The following is a 14,873-nucleotide window of genomic DNA, read 5'->3' on the forward strand; positions in this document are numbered from 1 at the left end:
CATGATCTTGGTATATTTTGGCAGCAGTTTTGTGTCATTGATACTGTCCAGCATGAAATGTCCTCAAAAGGCAGTTTGGAGAAATGAGTGACATCCAGTGGTGAAGTTGCAGATTGCAGTCTATTCAATTCCTACAGCCTGTCCCTGTTTCCCAAAGCAAGTTACTTTTAAAGTTGTGTACCACATGAAACGCCTTCCAATGAGCTGGTGTTTCCGTTGTCCTTTCAGGGCTACTGGAGTAAGTCAAGTAGTTTTAAGGAAATAGAAAAAAATCTTATTTTACAAAATAAAAAACACAAAAATATACTAAATATAACCCTACATTTCTGACCGTAGATTCCGTAAATAATACACACAGGAAATTCAGTTAGTGTCCTCCCACCGTAGAGACTTAACTTTTTGCTTGCCCTTTCATGCTATTTTGTTTCTTTTTATTTTTAAGTCATAACCTTTACATGCTATTTACATTTTAGTAGTTGTGGTCTCTTCTCAGACAGAAAAGGCTTTCTCCTGGCAACCCCTCTGAATAAGCTGAACTTATCCAGTATTTTTCTAATTAGACTCTCGTACCCTTTAACATGCTGAGGCCTGTAGGGACTGAGACGAGGCTCTTGATTTATTGTTTTTTTTTATGCAATTTTTCTGAGCATTAAACCATTTGACCTGTTGGTGAACTGGTTGGGACAACCACTTCTGGCAAAGACTGGGTTCTGTTCTGAATGTTATTCAAATTTGAGTAATCGTACTCTCAAATGACGAGTCCTCCTTGGCACACGATGGATCAGCTAACTGCCAAAACGCGTCCTTTCATAGTGGCACCCACATTTGACAATCAATTAATCCAACAGTTTTTTTTTTCACGCTAACATATCCATTTCATTTTCACTTGGAGAAATGTTGGATTAACGAGGTACGAGCTACTGTTCCCGTCAGGTCAGAGTCAAACTCAAACTTAAAACCTGCATCGAATAAGTATGCTTCCCACGATGATCCATGGTGATGACCTGTAAAAGATAACAGCTGAAAGAAGTTACTGTTGCTTGCATGATGCAAGCAACAGTAGTGGCAGCAACAGTAGCAGCCTGCTACTTCTTTTACTTCTATGGAAACAGTAAGAGTTTGCTTACACTTTATGCCATGTAATGTCGTTTATCTGTGGGTGTAATCTTTTTCAAATGATTGTATACATCCCAGGAGGAGAGAAAAGCCTGGACTTGCCTTTACGTGGTGTTTAGCAACTGTAAGTTAATCCTATCAGGATATTTGTTCACCTTAAGTCAACTCAGACATTTAACAGTTGAACTCTGCTTATGTTTTATTTATACTATACTATTATGGTTAGTAAGAAAGATTGGAAACTTAACTTTTGAAGACTAAAAGCTGAGTACTATTTTGCAAAAAAAAATGTTTTCCTTGTCTTGTGCTGATGGAGGGATTTTTTAGTTTATCCAATAATCTTTAGAAACAACGGAAAGGATAATTCAGTTCAGTTCAGAAGGATAAAAATTGCTATCACCCTTTCAAACAACCACAAAGAGCAGCCCAGAGGATGCAGGTCATTATGTGTTTAGTCATACTGTCATAAAGTTATGAAACAATGAAAATACAGGATGTGCATCAGTACTTCCTCACGTTGTATTTTGATGCACTGCAGTAGTTGAAGTCAAAGAGGAATAGGGTTTGATTTAGGAATCTAAGCATTTACAGCTGTTCAACCCAGGATTTAAAATGTTTTCAGGGAGAAATCTTGAATGGAGAAAAAAAAAAAAAATACACAGTACTTGTTTTTGCACAAAGTGAGGAGGCAGATCCACTAATCCGCTACCACAGGTGCACAAATACCTGTGTTAGCATAGTTAATACGCATAAAAGCCCCTAGGAGAATAAAAAAGGAACAAGGAAAGTTTCCCACACTTTGACTGTTTTGTTTCTCTGTGTCCTTTTTTTCAGTCCTGCCAAAATGCAAAGCAGCCTCCCAGTCATGAATGAAAAATAATGATGGGGGACTGAAAATGAATAGACGAGAGAAAAACCAACAGTGACTCGTGTAACTCACCTGTTGGTGGGAGTTTTTGTTTGGTGTTCATTCAGACGGCAGGCGGCTGGGCGGCCCCTCCCTGAGGCCACTTAGGTTCCCAGGTAGACAGACATGGGAGGAGAGTTCCCACCGCACTCCCCAACCGCTCTCACCTGAGCTTATTGGTTGGACATTGCCTCATTGGTGAAACACGACACTCTTCCAGCAGTGCAGGCAGGTGTATGAAGCTGCAGGGCAGAGCTGGTAAAAGTGTGTATGTGTGTGTGTGTGTGTGTGCGTGTGTGTGTGCGTGTGTGTGTGTGCCAGATATGAAGACAAAGAGACGTGCGAGGAGGAGGAGGGTGATGAGAAAGTTTCACTCAGCTTTGTCATACCTTCAGACTCTCGATGCATTACGCATGCGAGGCGTGGCTGAGCACCTTGTGTGTGTGTGTGCTTGTGTCTGGGAGCCACTTTGTGTTTAGCAGCTGTTCCCCCAACCTCAAGTCATGTGTAAACAGCAGGTATTTTGCCAATACATAGGCAAATGAGGCTCTTTAATCAAATGATGATGGTTCCCACACAACCTACGACAATCGCTAGTCCCTCAAAAGGGAAAAGAGGAGCTGGCAGTCATTTCTATGCAGATCTCTTTTCTCATTCTCTTTTTATCTGTTCTGCAAACAGAAAACACCAGTGAAATACTGTTAAATTGTCAGGTAAAAGACACTGTACAGTACATGTTCACCACATCACCCTGCGTGTTACACAAATATGTATAAAATGAATTGCAAATGTTCGCTGTAATTCAAACATTCGTCACTGCATCTATAACCACACAGCTGCTTTAAATGGTGATTGCACTCAAATCTGAAGGAAACTTTCATTTTGGGAAATTGTATTCCTGCATCCATGCTTTTGTTCACTGCTGAATTAAATGGATCACATACTCATGAAACCTCCGGAGGGTCTGTTTTGAATATAATAATCATCACCACGTAAACACAAACACACACACATGCTGAGTTTTGTTTTTTCCCTCTCCTCTGGCTCTGTGCAGACACAGTTAGGTTTATAACTATAAACTCTAAGCGATTCAATCCAACTTTTGCAAACCAGAAAGTTCTAGCCGACTTGTGAAACTGATGCATTTTGCACTGTGGACTGGGATCGATCATTCCCACATGAACATTGGGGTGTGAGACTGCATTGCATCTTTCCTGAGAACCTTTACTGACTTCACTTTTTCAGCCTCTATTTACAGTAGATAAAGAAACTTATGTTAAACCTTTATTTAAAGCACCCATAAAATGGATGTCAAAAGTGCTATTTGTTTACTGTGTCTGTTAGAAACAGAAGTAAAGGAGTTGGTTGCAGCAGACAGTCAGGTTATGACTCTTCTGCACCAAAACTGTAGTTTTTGTACGGTTTTTTACTGTTGGCAAATGTTATAAATATGTTTATATTTTTGCATTTCCGTTGCCATTAAATATGTCTTCTTTTGTGTTTAGTTTTTCACTTTTTGTTTATTATTGGCCAGCCTGGATTTGTTTAATTTATGTTAACATGTAAGAGTCTCTTATGTTGTAATTTTCAATTACTGCATATAAATCTAAACTGAATTGACCTGAATACAAGCTTCGCTTTATTGGTTGCTTTGTTGTTGAAAATAAAAAACCCTTTGTTTAACAATTTACATGTAACATGCCTAAACCATTTCACTATAATCACATCAGAGCTCTATCTTCTTTCCTGAGAATAACCCAGACGGTCTATTTTTGTCAGTGAGGTGGAACATGACTGCAACACTGATTAGTGCTGAGATTCCTGCCACTCTTTAGAAATCTGCACAAAGTCACTGCAAGGTGTGAAGTTCAACAAGCTGGTCACGCATTGTCTCAGTTAAGGCCGGTGTTTGCTTCCGAATGGAGAACAGGTACACCGAGATACGAGTGAACTTGCTCTGCACCCAATCATGCCATGAACTCGAGGGTGGTTTCCTGAAATCAGCTCTTATCACACGATATCGCTTCAGCAGAACACCGTGACAGCCGACTTCCTGGTGTGGTTTTTGAGAAGGCACGGTTCCCATGGTTGGCCCCGGCAGGCCCCCACCTGAAGACGTGCTCATTGTCACCTCAGTGTGATCAACAAAGACCAGTAATAGATGGACATATGAGACTCACTTTCAGTTCAATGTCTTAAATGTGTTTTTTTTCCCGAAGGTTTTACATCTGATGTGTTAGCCACATGCACAACAAGTGCAATTACTACATCTACACACATACTGACCTTATTGTTTACCCTGCTAATAATAGATCATGTGAATACTTTTTTACAATTGCTCCCAGGTCAGGGTCATGCTTTTGTTGTCATATGATTTCCTCCTGTGTCTTCAGAACACCTATAAAGCTGCATGAACACAATGGAGGCCCATAGATGCTTGTGCTGGTATAAAATATATTCTCTGGGATCAAAAGCCTAACCAAAAACAGTTGTGAAACACAGAAGTTCTTTGTATATCTTTCACAAAACTTCAGCAACTATGAATGTGTATCATTGTGCGGCTGTGTGAAGGAACAATTAAATGTGTTTATGTGTGTGTGTGTGTGTGGGAGAGCGGCTTCTGCCTCCGTCAGTTAATGTGTGTCAGTCTGCAAGCGAGGCAGTGAGCCCGGCTGTGTGCCTGCCGAAACTGCACGTGTATGTGTGTGTGCATGTGGGTGTGGGTGTGTGCATGCGTGTGTGTGTGTGGGGGCGTGCGTGTGTGTGAGTGTGTGCGGCCGCTGACGGGATCTGTCACTATCAGAGCCACACATCTCTGGCACTGTCTGTGTTGACACTCAGCCTGAGGGGGAACGAGCCTGCAGAGGTTGAGGAGAGCAGCGGTTTCCCACGGCTGCTGCTCTCGGTCTCGGCCCTGCCTCTGCATTCCAGGACTGCCAGCGCTCTGTAAATGTTTGGACAGCCTTGAACAAATAACACACCTTGAAAGGCACAAGCACAGGCTCTCTCGCCCTCTCCCTGCACACCCCTTCTCTTCATCCACCTTCTTAAGCTCACATAACTGACACCACCGACTCACCCAAACCGCAAATCTACCACCAAATGCTTGCCTACTGCCTCTCTCAAACTTTCCCAGTTTGATTCTCAAACACAAATAAACACCAACCTGTGCTGTGTTACTATTGTACACTTATGTATACAAATTTTCAGACACACACCTGTGTATACGTAAATAGACATGCATGTCTATCATGTACTTTGTAATGTTTAGCAGTTATAATCTGATCTACCATAAAGGTAAACAGTCTCTTGTTTTTGTGGACACACTTTTTAAACATCAATGTAATTACATTTTTTTCTCTGAAAGAATAAAAAAAAAATGATTAAAACTGGTGCTTTAACCCTCTTCCTCTGAGCCACCTAGCGTTCCTGCTTGAGGTGCGTGTAGCCTGCTGCACCAGACGTGACTGCTGGGAGTCACCCAAGTCAGACCATGCCGGGCTGAAGCTCAGTTGCTAATATCAGTCAAGGTGGAGCCGTTTAGGCATAAGATGTCGCAGAGGAAAAAGGCCTCTGCCCACATCCTGTTTCACTTCCAGGAAGCATTTTCCACCCTCTCAGGGCACATTGGCAGGTTTTATGGGCGAGAGATGAGTGAAAAGTTGTGTACAGTAACCCAAGAGTTATGTCTGTGTTGCAAGACTCCATACCACTTTATTTATGTTTGGAAACGAGCAAATGCAGGAAGCAGATCTTTTTGAAACTAGACAAAAACGTTGTGGCATAGAGGGTGGCATGAAAAAATGTGTGGAGAAAAATCTGAACTCACATCTAGCCAGAGACTCCATCTGCAGCTGTAATCCTCTGACCTCTGTCTATAGAAATAATATCTGATATATTTCTTAAACTTTATAATATTCTTAATTTTGCCTTAATGCTCATTCAATCTCATCCATCTTGTCACCATATGCAGAAATGCAACAGAATTTCAAAGGCAATGGCATAGGATGCAAAAATAGCTCCATCCGTTGGTAGACAGGTATTGATGATCTTGTAGTACTGGTTAGTCTTTTCACACAATGATTAAGCCGGTGGCAAAAGGGTTTTGCATAAACTTCTTCTGGAAGGACCTCTTTCTTAAAGTTTTCCACTTTTACCTGACTCCGAACTCATCGCATAATGAACCCCCAGCAAATATTTGACGACAATAACAAAAAGCTAGCACGTAACATTGACAAGTTTTACAGTGGATGAGTCAACTGGAGGTGACGTGAGATTTTTGAAGGACTTGAAGATGACTGGAACAGTTACTGTTTTTCACTTCTCTCTTTTCTGATTCCCTTTAAGTCCAGGTTCTTTTTTCTGTTTAAGGATTCCAGCTACTTAGATAGAGTTATGCTATATAATCTCTTAGTTTAGGTTAGGGGTTCATGCTATTCATGCTATTTGGCCAAACCCGAAGGGCCAAAAAAGATCCATCTGACTGTAGCTGTTCATTGGTGTTGCTTTATCTGTTAAGAAGCAGTATTTGGAAGTGCAGTTTGCATCCGTCTTGTTACGCACATCATACTCCGCAATCTCCAAACACAAATAGTCTGCATTGCCTCATAGCCACACAGATGCTTCCTGCCACAGAGGAGTTGTAAACATCATGGTAATTTAAAAAAATTAAACAAAACTGCACCTTGAAAACAGCGTCTCCATTCTCCAGCCTTCATAATAAATACTGATGGTTTCAGACTCGCCAGCTTCCGTATCATTAGGATAGCTGCCTGCATAAGTCATTCACCCAGTGTGTAAACAGTACTACCAGGCACCAGGCCCGATGAACAACAATGTGGCACGAGCAAAGATAAACCTAAAGGATTTCTCGAGCAATCATTATTGCTGCACCCTGAGTTTCTGGCTCATGGCAGCGCAAAACAGAACACAGGAGAGCGTCTACTGCACTCCGAGGCTGAGGCCGCAGCCACTCAAGTGTGCCTCTGTTTTCATTGTCGGGAAGCCTCAGGGTACATATTTCTGTAATTTGGCCTTTGTGCTCAGCAGTTTTGCAGCTGTGATGACATTTGGGTGTCGCCCCCCTGTTTCTCACGATCCTGCTGCCAACGCTGCTCTGGCCACTGGTCGTCAGCCAAGACGGAGGTCTGTGTGTCAGCCCCCACTTCTTATGTACACGTGCGCAGTGAAAGAAACTGCTTTAGAATAAATATACTACGGGTGAATGAATTAAACCACAGTGGACTTTTTTTCCTCAAAAAAACTATACTTCAAAGCTTTCAGGGAGAGGAAGGTTCAGTACTTGCACAAGCCTTCATTGTTTTTGTGCTTTGGAGGTCACGCAAATGACCTGTGATGACGATGTTACAGCTTAAGCTTCTGCCATCGTGGAACTTGTTTGCAACAGCAAGACTTGTTATGGTTTCAATACAAAGTTTGGTCTGTAAAACAAAAAAAAACAACTCTTTTCTGTATTAAGGTCGAAAAATCTTAAAAAAATACAGACACTTAGGATGAAAACATTACATTCAGTTAGCTCTTAAAGCAGCACAATGTAACTTTTCCACCTTAATATAATATTTCCAGAGTCATTGTGATGGTACATCAACTTACAACAGGTTTAATGACACCTCTGTCATGGTCTGAGGGGGTTTGTATCGCCTTCACTGGCACTATGTAACTTCAAGGTGGATGGTAGGAACCCTTCCACACTACTGGTAAAGCACTACCGCTTTTGTCCAAAGGAGCCGCCAAACTCAACAAAAGCTGAAAGTTACGTTGTGCTGCTTTAAGGTTTCCAGGGTGATGCCACTCATGTCACTTTAATTCTGTCATGGCTCTGGTATCCTTCACATTCACAGCCCTTTCTATCAATACAGAATGTACCAAACCAATCACAACAGGACAGGGGGGGCTTTATGCAATGACTCTTATGACGCTTTTACACTAGTACCTACTCAGCCCGACTCGACTCGCCTTGTCCTCATTTATTTTCAACACCCAGATGAGAAGTGGGCGGGTTGGAGCGAAGCTGCTGTGACGTATTTGATTGTGTGATCTAAACGAAGAAGATAACAACACTAAAGATGTAGAACATGGAGTAGATGATATATATGTGCTGCTGGGTCTGTGGCTTGTGTTTGATATCAAGTTAAAAAATGAGAGTGAAAGAAGCTTCAAGCAGCAACGCTTTTTTTTTGTCTGTTTGTCTTGGCGCCGCTGAAAAGTCAGCTGGAGCCTCGAGCAGCTGAGAAGTGACAGAGCGCCTGGTAGATCTGGTCGTTCCTTATCGCCCGTCTACATCCCTTTTTAATTCTCTCCTCAGCCACCAGGTTTATGAACATCTGCACCTCAGAGTTGGATCACGAAACAGACTTTTGCGCTGCCATTGCCCCGCCCCTGGACCAATCGGTGGCCTGTAGTGTGATGACGTCAGATGCAGCCGACTCAGCACGCTTAGAACCTCGGCAGAATAGTTACAGAAAAAGTATCTACTCGGCACGCCTCGACCCCTAGTGGAGAAGCACAAAATCGAGGCGAGGTGAGTCGGGCTGAGTAGGTACTAGTGGGAAAGCGCCATTACAGGCAAATGAAAGCGTCACAACCAAGATGGCTGCAGAACTGCTGATAGAGCCTTGGCTCAACAAGTTTTAGTTTTTACCGATACCAGTCATTCACTGGTGCTTCTACTACACTGCATGTTAGTTTTATGATACTAGTCTTGTTTTGTACTATATCACTGTCATACAGCAACAATATTATAGCAACAGGGGATGGGAGTGGCCTCTGGGGACTGTAGGCAACTGCAAAGACTCATGGGAGGGTCTTTGGGTTAAAACGACCACTTTGCTACTTTTATAATTGAATAAACTGGTGGACATTTAAAGGAGCATGAGGCTCCTTTTTAAGAAATGAGACCGTCTTTGCCACGACGGCCGTCGGGGGTACTGCAGCCAACAGCGAAGCCGGCACGGGAGAACGGGGAGAACGTGCATGCAGCGTCATGTGACGTCACATCCGCAGGACAGCGCGGGAAATTCGGACTCCGAATTGCAGCACATTTTGCAGCACACAGCCTGTTCAAGGCAACAGAGAGATACGCTAGAGGGCTCATTCTTTTTGGTTTGGAACGCTTCATCTGACATTATTACTATAAAACTTAAAACGTATACGAATTTTTTTCATAAATCCTGCCTCAATCCTGCCTCAAGCTCCTTTAAAGTTTCAATTTATACATTGCTTAGCTTGTTTTTTTTTCTTTGAAATGCCACTGTGACTGTTAGTTGTGCTGAGCAGAATGACGTGTGTGTGTTCAGTTGTGTTGTGACAATAGTGAAGCAGGTATATCTCATGCAGATGAGTGGAGGATCAGGGTCAAAGTTAAGGTAATAAATCAGAAAAGGGGTTTATTGAACCCACGTCTACAAGCTTGTTCAACTGTACACCAAGCGGAGTTTAAAGGTAATTATGCCGTAAATGCATTTGCTTTGAGCCATGAAGCTGTACAGCCAACCTCATGAGAAGCACATCCCATCAGGAAATTGGGTCAACTACTTTTTGTAATGTTCATGAAAAGACAACTCGATTTGTCCCCTTGTAACTTTATGGCCAACCATAGACTTTATATAACAATAGGCGTTTTTAGATTGGATCCCGCTAATATTGCTGGATGATGAACGCGTGTTTAACGCGCGTCTGCAATGTAAACGCAAGGCGTGTTATTTGTCACCTGGCGCCTGAAGGCGAATTGACGGGAGGGAAGGCGAGTTGGGAGACGTTATCTGCAAAACGAAACCTCACCTGTGTGGGCGTGTAGAATGACATCATTTTCAAGAATAGGATGGACAAATGTAGGGATAAGCATTTTTTTGGATGGGTTTTGCTTCTTGCAAAGCCTCAGTTTGTCATTCTTGTGGCCACTTGTTCTAACAATGGACCAACCTTTGTGGTTCTGGACATACGCCAGTTTATGGCGTCCTCGTCTCTGAGTAACTCACGGATCTCCTTATTTCCCAGTTACTCACCTTGCAAATATAGATCCTACCTGACCTGTGACGTCTTGCTGCTGCTCTTACTCTCATCAGCCGTTTCCTTCTATTATAAAATAAATAAAAACTTCCCTGGTGGGTTGTACTCAGGTTACGGGATCAACTAATCCCTCCCCGTTTTTCTTCCTACGGCGCACAGCCATGTTACTCACTAAGCCGACGGGAACACACCCAACTCATGTCAATCAAAGTTAGCTTCGCTCCCAGCTCTTTTAGTTGAATATCTGCGGAGTTGCTGTCAGACATTTACAACAGGATATACCGTTTAACTTGTCAACCCGATGCCAAAATCAAAAGTGACTGTCGCGTTTAGACGACGCTGGATTAATACGAACGGCTGGTTGCTTCGCAAAGTGTGGTAGCATAACAATTAAGGATGAGGATGTGAATAAAGGTTAGTGATTGGCTGAGCTGACTGCCAATCAATCATATTAGAAAGAAATGTATTGCTTGATATAAACTCTCCTGGCGCAGTACAAAAAAATTCATGCCCCTCATATTTGTCATGGGCGTGTAATCAAACAACTGGTACCAAAATAGTTTTTTTGAACCAGCTTGTAAATATGTTTATTTCTGCTCTAAAGTTGTACATTTTAACGTGGGAGTCAATGAGGTTTTCTTGCTTTTACAGCCAGCCTCCATTGGTCAGTTGAGGAACTGCAACAAATCTTAGTTCCTCATGAGACTAAGTGAGGAAGTATCATGGTTGGCGCTTGTGGCCGGCAAATGATTCACCAAACCCAATAAAATTAAAATATTTTTTACCCGGACTGTTGTGTTGGTCCAAATAATAACTTTGTCTCCCATCATATAAACACACTTTGAGATAATTTCCTTATTGGGACGGACTAATGAGCAAGGAGGGAGAGGTTTTGAGTCTCAGGGGAATGATAATTGTGGGAGTTTGCCATGTTGCCTTCATCTGCTCTTTCTCAGCTGTCCTCGTGGAGCCATCGGTCCAGCTGCTGCCCATTACACCAAGGAATGCATCCGTGGGTCAGATGCCAGGAGTGTGGTGGCACATTAATGTCAGAGTGACCACGGGTCCAGGCCACTTGTGAGTTATTAACGTGGCACACTCAAATCCTTCCCATGCCCTTCAGTTACCCCTCCCTGCACCACCCACTCTGACAGCAGCTGCCTGACTCCGGGTTTCCCAGAGTCAGGAAGCAGGGAGCGTGTTAACATGTGCGTGTGTGTCCGTCCGCCATAGGGTGGGGAGTTTATGGGGTCATGGTATCCGATTAATTGGTCAGATATGCATACCAATGGTTCCTGTTTTGTTTGTCATGGTTCAGGCTGATTCATGTAACCACGTGGGAGTTGATGGATGAGAAAAACTGTTGAAACATCATTGGTTTTCAACAAGCTGGGGAACAATTCACTCATGGAAAATCAATCACTAAATGAGTAAATTAATCATATACTCATTTTAAGTGAGATACAAGATGAAAAATAAACTTCTAAGGTATTTTTATGCACGTACGAGAATGGACAGACAGGGGAAAAACTTGTGAAAATGATTTTTTTTTTCATTTCAGAAGCAGGAAAGCTTTTAATTCACTGGATGTGGTTACGAATGACGTTGTGCACTTTAAACCGCTGCATGTGAATCACTTCCTGGTTCCACAGCATCAAAGGTAACTAAAGCTCTGAAGTGCCTTTGAAATCTCCAACGACCAGAAATAATCAGTCGTTCTCTTTTTTTTTAGGACGTCCCTTTAAGGATGCACTTTGGGTTGAAACACAGTTGAATGTTCATCAAGTCCACATATTCCCTCAATGTAAAACATGGCAGTCATTGTTTGAGCTGGTTTGATTGGCAGATTTTAAAGATTTAAAGACTCCACTCATGCCGCCCCGTACGAGCCACAGAGTGTGTTACAAAGCCCGATTGCATGTGGATTGCAGTTTTTCTTTACATAATCTCTCAACATATTCAGACAGTGAGCACCTGGGCGGATCATTTTGGTCTTAATGATATGGCAAACAAAGCAACCTAAATGGTCCTTGAGGAAGGTTTATAGTTGGTTCCTAATTGCGACATGGGACAAAAAAATCAAACCACCCCTTCATTTAATTGGCTTCTTTTCTTTCATGTTCCTATACATGTCCATTCAGTCATGAGATGGTGGCAAACAAAACCCTTGCTCTCTTCTTGACCCAAACACCCCTTTAATTGCCGCTTCTTGGTCAACTACAGATGCAGTTGGTCCATCCTTTAGAAAAGCATTCGAAAATGTACCCGGGACCATAAGATAAACATGTAATGGTCTGTAAAGGAGAACATTTCGAAAGAATGCAAAGGTTTCTGTGCTTCCCTGTTTTATATACACCTTTGCAAATGTATTAAGTTTGTGTGAATCAACTAACTGGGTATCAAAACGGAAAAACAGGAAAGCGGTTGCTGTCATGTGAGTCAGACCACTTCCCTGATTTTGTTTCTTGTGCACAAACAGTTGATTTTTGTTCAGTTTTAGCATTTTTCTGGAGGAGTCACGCTCTTTAAGTTCTAAAGCAACAACTTTACTGCGTTCAAGATGAGAAAATTGACATGTTCATATTCATCCCAACATGCAAAGATCACTCCTACAATGTTCTTGTTCTCATTTGCACTTTAGTTTCTCTTTCACAGAGATAAATATGTGGTTTCTGTACACGCTATATGGTAACATGTGTCCCTGTTTCATGCATCTGCTGTCAAGATCATGACCCGTGCGGTTCTCACTTGTGGCATCAGCATAATGGGTGCATGCCAGGGCACTGCTCCACAGCAAGAAGGCCAACAGAACATGCGCACGTGCAGGAAAAAACAGGTGAAGAAACAGCATGGCATCTTTGTACTGAGTGGCTCACTTATAGAGCCTTCGGGTAAAGACTGGTGGCTGTAAGTAAATGTAAATATACCCAGGCAGTTTTAAGCATCCCGTTTAACATGGCTGGAAGAATGTGTGAGAAAGAAAAAGGAAAAGAAGAAGAATCTGTGGTGTTGGAGAACATGCAGCGCCGGTGAATATGATTCACAGACAGATAAATGGAAGAGCTGTTAGTGGTTATTTGTGTGTGTCTGAGCCGCATTGAAGCCGCTGTGTGGGATCCTCTTTTCAGTGTCCTCCCCTTGCACCGCTGCCTCTAAGCTTTGACCCCCATCAATAAGATGCATTCAGAGTCCATCAAACAGAGGAGCTGCTGCACCGACAGCTATGAACCACTGGGGGGAGAAACCATGGGAAACACTCTTAATTGTCCCCAAACCTTTTTAAAGAATATTAAGCTTCATTAGCTGACCATGAGCCTTTCTTCAATGGGTTTTCTTTAGGAGACAGCTACAGCAGCCCACTCATCCAACGGGCCATTAAACGTGACAGGTCTTTGTGAAGAACAGAGAGACAAACTCGGAGGAAAGTGCAGTGAGCAACCCCCTACTTAAACAATAAGTAGACTAACAGGTTAGTTGGCCTTGCATCTGGTTTTTGTCGAGGTCTCTGTGCAGCCTGACTCGCTCAACCAGCCTCAGACCTATTAGACGGCTATTAACTATCCTTGTTAAGTGAGTCTAGTGTGGCAGGGCAGATATGAACAGAAACATTGTCAAAGGATCATTAAGGTTGACAGTTTCCAGCTTGAGTGATGTCATAGCTGTCCTTCTCTGCATTCCTCTGCTGGTACAAAGCTAAATGAATAAATAAATAAATGACTTGGTAAAAAAGTTCCCTGAATAATAAATTAGAACTCTATTACATTACAAATGAAGTAATATCGCCAATCAAGTCCGTCCCCAACCCCTCGAAAAATAGAAAATGGCAAAATTAACGAAACGATAAAAAAATTATAACAAAATTAAAGGTATAGTCTGTAACCGTATTCAAAAACATTTATTGTTATACTGGGTGAAATGGTCCTTCCATCCTGAGAGTAGCCAGTGAATAATGTGTTCAGAAAAAGGAAAGAAAAAAATCTGACCTCTCTGACAGCTTTAATCCTGTAAAGACTCTGACCAATCTGTTTTTTGCGCACCGAGTGGCACGGATTGGTCAGAGGACCAGAGGATTGGCAGGGGGGAAGGAACCAATCAGCTGCCTTCATTTTAAGTCCCCCCCCCCCTCTGTCCCATGCGTGCACTCGTCACGTCGAAAATTTTGCCGGAAAACTTCACACACCTGAGTCACGTTTGCTGAAGAATGGCGCAGAAAACAAGAAAACGCAGCCAAAAATACCACCTCCCCAGTATGGGGGTCCGTGGGGATGGAGGCGTCACCATCCCGGCGAGGGCGGACAGCGCCGGTGCGGGTGGCGGTGCGCAGCGGTGCCGTGCAGGCTCTGTTCCCACGGCTACGCCGTAGGGTACGCCGTAGCCTACGGCGTAGGGTACGCGGCGACGTGCACCATTCTGCGTTGGTGTAACGCGGAACCATAAATCAGCCTTCAGTGTGTGCTCTGTGTGCTGTTCTGAACACTTCTCTGTTGTGCTCATTTTGCTGGGACGTGGGGTCCCTCCGCCAAGACACAACTTTTGCGGTATGCGTTCATTGTTGTGTCTAAAAATGATGCGCAGTGCCCACCCAATCAGAAACGGTACAGATATTCTGTGATATTTTTTTATATGTATAAAGAAATAAAATTATAAAAAAATAAAGGATCCCCATAACTTTGATTGGGTGGGCAGGACGCACGTTTGGGTGGGCACAGCCCACCCCTGCCCCCCCCCCCCCTAAAACCGGCCTCGCTTACAGGTGAATGAGACATGGGGTAGTTTTGTTGAAAATGTCCTGGAAAACTCGACTCCTGCAAATGCGCGTTCC

This window comes from Cololabis saira, chromosome 12, assembly GCF_033807715.1.
Source record: "Cololabis saira isolate AMF1-May2022 chromosome 12, fColSai1.1, whole genome shotgun sequence".
Classification (NCBI taxonomy): Eukaryota; Metazoa; Chordata; class Actinopteri; order Beloniformes; family Belonidae; genus Cololabis; species Cololabis saira.